Source organism: Rosa chinensis, chromosome 5 (genome assembly GCF_002994745.2).
Source record: "Rosa chinensis cultivar Old Blush chromosome 5, RchiOBHm-V2, whole genome shotgun sequence".
NCBI classification, from domain to species: domain Eukaryota; kingdom Viridiplantae; phylum Streptophyta; class Magnoliopsida; order Rosales; family Rosaceae; genus Rosa; species Rosa chinensis.
Window position 1 is genome coordinate 42,059,488 of NC_037092.1, and position 6,000 is coordinate 42,065,487.

Genomic DNA, 6,000 nt, shown 5'->3' on the forward strand with positions numbered 1-6,000 from the left:
GGTGTTCCTTTTCCTTTACCCCTCTATTTCTTTGCATGTTATCCTTTTGTGGTTGGAGTAATTATTTCCATTCTATTAATTTTCCCAACAGTGGTATCAGAGCCCTTGGTTCGTGAGGCGTTAGAATGGAAGGTTCAAGGAGTACCATGATCCGACTTAACCACTCTAATTGGATTACGTGGAAGCCGAGAATGGAGGATATTCTCTATTGCAAAGATTTGCATAAGCCAATTGAAGGAGAGAAGGCCAAGCCGGAAGGGACTTCGGATGTGAATTGGACAAAGATGAATCGCAAAGCTGTCGGTCATATCCGCGAATGGATGGATGATAGTGTATTTCACCATGTGTCCAATGAAACTAACGCACATGAATTGTGGTTGAACTTGGAGTCCTTGTTTGAGAAGAAGACCGCGGCCAAGAAAGCATTTCTAATCAAGGAGCTTGTAAACATGAAGTACAAAGATGGTGTTAGAGTGACCGAGCATCTCAACAACTTCCAAAGTACAATCAATCAATTGGTCACGATGGACAAGAATATTGATGATGAGTTGCAAGCCTTATTGCTATTGGGATCGTTGCCGGACAATTGGGAGACCTTCATTGTAACCGTAAGTAATTCTGCTCCAAATGGTGTATTGTATATGGATAATGTTAAAAGTAACATGTTGAATGAAGAAACTAGAAGAAAATCTTCAAGTTCCGACAATAGCCAAGTCTTTGTGGCGGAGAATATAGGAAGGAGCAAATGCAGAGGTCCCAAAGGCCATGGAAGGAGTGTGAGCAGATCAAGGACAAGATTCAATGGAAAATGCCATCATTGTGGTATTTTTGGCCACATGAAGAAGAATTGCAACAAGTTGAAGAAGGATCCAAAGGAGGGTCGAGATGGCAATACTCATCAACAGAAGGATGACACAAAAAACACTGCAGCTTCCGTGTCTCATGATGAGTGTGAGTTCCTTTGTCTTGAAGGTGAATGTCTACATGTTGTTGATTGTCCCGGTGTTGCATGGGTTGTTGATTCCAGAGCCTCTTTCCATGCCATTCCACACTTGGAGTACTTCATAACATACAAAGGTGGTGACTTTGGGATTGTGAAGATGGGCAACGATGGCTACTCCAAGATTTCAGGAATAAGAGATATTTGTTTTGAGACTGATTTGGGCAACAAGCTTATGTTGAAAGATGTTAGACATGTTCCTGGTCTACGTCTCAATTTGATGTCAACCGGTGTGCTTGACCGACAAGGGTTTCATCATCATGGAGGTGATCAAAAGTGGAGGCTTACCAAGGGATCACTAGTGGATGCTAGAGGGAAGATGTGTTGCACCCTCTACAAGACATATGGCAAGATATGCAAAGGAGAGTTGAATGTTGTAGACGATTCTTCTCCAAGTCTGTGGCACAAGCGGCTAGGCCACATGAGTGAGAAGGGATTGGAAGTTTTGGCAAAGAAGTCTCTAATTCCCTTTGCCAAAGGTACCTCACTTGACCCTTGTGATTACTGTTTATTTGGTAAGCAACATAAAGTTAGTTTCACAAGAACAGTTACAAGGAAAGAAAATGTATTAGACCTAGTACACTCAGATGTATCTGGCCCCATGGAAGTTGAATCACTAGGTCATAATAAATATTTTGTCACTTATATTGATGATGCTTCACGAAAGGTTTGGGTTTATTTGTTGAAATCAAAAGACCAGGTGTTCCAAACGTTTAAGGAGTTTCATGCCATGGTGGAGAGGGAGACAGGAAAAACCCACAAAAGTATCCGTAGTGACAATGGCGGAGAGTACACTTTGAACGAATTCAGAGATTATTGTTCGAAGCATGGCATTAGACACAAGAAGACAATTCCTGGCACTCCACAACATAATGGTGTAGCAGAGAGGATGAACAGTACCATTCTAGAAAAAGTGAGAAGCATGCTAAAGACGGCCAACCTGGTAAAAGAGTTTTGGGGTGAAGCAGTGACAATAGCATGTTACCTTATCAACCGAACACCATATGTACCGTTGGGCTTGGAGACTCCCGAAGGCGTGTGGACCGCTAAAAGTGTTTCATATTCCCACTTGAGGGTGTTTGGGTGCAAAGCATTTGCATATGTACCAAAGGAGAAAAGATCAAACCTAGATGACAAGGCCATGCCATGCATCTTTCTTGGGTATGGCAATGAAGAGATGGGCTATCGGTTGTGGAATCCAAAGTATAGGTTGTGGAATCCAAAGACCAAGAAGTTATTGAGAAGCAGAGATGTGGTGTTCCATGAAGGTCAAACCATTGCGGATTTTAACAAAAATGAAGTAGAACATGTAGACCACCTCACCTACAATTCATCACCGCTTCAACAAAAACCGAGTGACAAGACTCAAGATATGATAAATGAAAATGTTCCTGCCATGGCAGAAGCAGAAGCAGCAGAACGTGAAGATAATGATAAGGAGGATCATGATCAGGGGGAGCAGCTAGAAAATGCCTAAGTACCAGTTTGAAGATCCAACAGAGTGCCAAAGCCAAGTACCAAGTATCCTTCTTGACAGTATATTTTGGTCACTAGTGATGGAGATGATCCATATTCCAAATACATTCTATTGACCAATGATGGGGAGCCTGAATGCTTTGAGGAGGCAAAGACTCATGCAGACAGTGATAAGTGGATATTGGCGATAAAGTCTGAAATGGAGTCCTTATTGCAGAATGGCACCTATGAGTTGGTGGAGCTTCCTAAAGGCAGAAAAGCACTCAAAAATAAATGGGTGTTTAAGTTGAAGAGAGATGAGAATGAACAATTGACAAAGTTCAAGGATTGCTTGGTTGTGAAAGGTTTTGGGCAAAAGGAAGGAGTAGATTTTGATGAGATCTTCTCACCAGTTGTCAAGATGACTTCTATCAGAGTTATTTTGGGCATGGCAGCTAGCATGGATCTTGAGGTGGAGCAGTTAGATGTGAAAACAACATTTCTTCATTTGGAAGAAGAAATATACATGGAGCAACCGAAAGGTTTTGAGGTTGAGGGAAAGGAGCACATGGTTTGCAAGTTGAAGAAAAGTTTATACGGGCTTAAGCAAGCGCCAAGGCAATGGTATAACAAATTTGACTCATTCATGGTGGGTCATGGGTACAAGAGAACTGATGCAGATCCATGTGTTTATATCCAGCGGTTTACTGGAGGTAATTTCATAATTTTGTTGCTCTATGTTGATGATATGTTGATAGTGGGCCAAGATGTTTCTATGATTCGCAAGTTGAAAGCAGATTTATCAAAGTCATTTGATATGAAAGATTTAGGGCCAGTTAAGCATATTTTGGGCATGGAGATTACTCATGACAGGAAGGCGAAGAAATTATGGCTGTCATAGGAGAGGTATGTTGAACGAGTGCTTGAAAGGATCAACATGAAAGAAGCTAAGTCAGTAAGCTCACCTCTAGGAAATCATTTCAAGTTAAGCAGAAGATTATGCCCAACTACACAAGTGGAGAAAGACAAGATGGCAGGTATCCCTTATTCATCAGCTGTTGGTAGTCTTATGTATGCCATGGTATGCACCCGCCCTGATATTGCACATGCAGTTGGTGTTGTTAGTAGATATCTTTCTAATCCTGGCAGAGAGCATTGGGAAGCTGTCAAATGGATACTCAAATATTTGACGGGGCACCTCAAAGTTGTGTTTGTGCTTTAGTGGATCATGACCAGTCTTGGAAGGTTTCACAGATGTAGATTTGGCAGGAGACCTTGATAATAGAAAGTCCACTTCTGGATACTTATTTACATTTTCTGGGGGAGCTGTGTCATGGCAGTCCAAGTTACAAAAGTGTGTTGCCTTATCCACCACAAAATCCGAGTATATAGCAGCAAATGAAGCTAGCAAGGAAATGATATAGCTGCAAAGGTTTGTTCAAGAGTTGGGTGTGAAGCAAGAAAATTATGTGGTGCATTGTGATAGTCAGAGTGCTATTCACTTGAGCAAAAATTCAGTGTATCACCCTCGCACTAAGCACATTGATCACCGTTATCATTGGATTCGAGATGAAGTGTCAAAGAAGTTTTTCCAGTTGAGGAAATTCACACCAACAAAAATATTTTAGATATGTTGACTAAAGTGGTTCCACAACAGAAGTTGGAGTATTGCAGCAAGTCCGCTGGGATGGACTTCAAGTAGAAGTCTCACTTGGCATCGCCCCGGATTGGTCTGGAGGGGGAGATTGTTAAATATCCAGACCAAATTCAAATAATGTTCATGAATGATCCATTGGTTCTAGAATAATGTATTCTAGTTTCCCATAATGAATTTATGAGGGTCAAACATCTCTTGGTTCTAGAGTTTGAAGTGCATGGACCAAGATGAATGTGGAAGATTCATGAAGGAGCATTAACTGAAGGTGGTTGAATGGAGCATTAATGCAGTCATCTAGAGGGTTCCTCTTTGTTCTATATAAGGAGAGGTCATTTTCTCATTCTAATCATCTGATCCAATCTCATCTTCATCCAAGTAGAGAGTGAAGAGTGTCCACTCCAAGTTGAGAGTGTTGTAGTTGTTAGGTAGCAAAACAAGTGTGAGAGAGAGTTTCCTTCAAGTAGTGTTCTTGAACTTGTGTATCTCTTGTACCCACCTTATCATAGTGGAAGTTCTTGTTGTTGCTGCCCCGTGGATGTAGGCACCTTGCCGAACCACGTTATATCCGGTGTTCCCTTTCCTTTACCCCTTTATTTCTTTGCATGTTATCCTTTTGTGGTTGGAGTTATTAATTCCTTTCTATTAATTTTCCCAACAATTTGACCAAGCAAGAACCACACATTAGATATACATTCCAAGAAATTTTGATACCTTACAAAAGTTCGTTAATCCTAAAAATCATGCACATTCACATCTCCATCCAAACTGATCAAAACTTTATCAATAAAATTCGGGTTTACGAAAAAGCTAAAAACAGCTAGAGGTCATGTACCTGCTTTTCTGCTTGTTGTTGAGTAGTAGTGTCATCAATGTTGCCAACACCATCACCATCAACAAAATTCGTAAACTCCCTCTGCCAAAACACGTCAAAAAGTCTTGATATGAAGTCTCCATTCAACTGTCTTTCCTTGAAGAACGTCTGGAGCATGTTCTCTTCTGCAAGCTCATTCACTGGAACAATGGAGTAGAACCCAGAAATGCAAAATGTTAAACAAAATAAACACAAGAAACGTTTGAAAAGGTTTTATCGATCTATGGAATTAAGGGGTCTCTTACCAGGAGATGGGCCGGCTCTGAGGGCCAAGACAAATGGGTTTCTAGGGGAAAGTGAGTGATGAGGGATTGGAGGAGTTCTGGGAATGAGGAACACACAACCCTGAAAAGGGTCTTCATATTTCAGTGGTGAATGAACTATGAACAACAGCTGTAAGGCTTCTGATTTTGATATAAGGTAGTGAGAGAGAAGGGGTTATCCGTTGGAGAATATGCCTAATTTATTTGGTTTCAAATTGCTAAATTACTAAATGAAACCAAATATCCACTGATATATTTTTGAGTCCGTTTTAGGAAAAAGGGATGCAGAGAAAATAGGGAGAATAAGTTGTGTTTTTATTGATAATAGGGGCCTCTTTATATAGAGGATTACAAGCATAGAATCAGAGTCTTACAAAGAAACATAATCGTACAATGATTGGATATCTACAAAGATATCTCCGAGAATATCTAGCAGACTAATCCTATTACAACTCTGACAAGTAACTAGAGTTTGGGTCAGACACACAATCAGGAAATACTTGAACACTCCCCCTTATGTCGCCCAATCGTGGTGCTCCTCTCATTGCCTCGTCAAAGACCTTGCCAAGTAACAAAAACCCAGTGGGACAAAAATAACCTCGGTCGAAGGAGAAAAAGAATACAACACTCCCTTCACATTTTGAGACTATACATGTAGACATCTCCCCTTAATGTCTGCATCTCCCCCTGATTACAACAGTCATGGGAGTTCGGATAACTTCCGCAAATAATGCTACCAACATGTTTCTCGAAA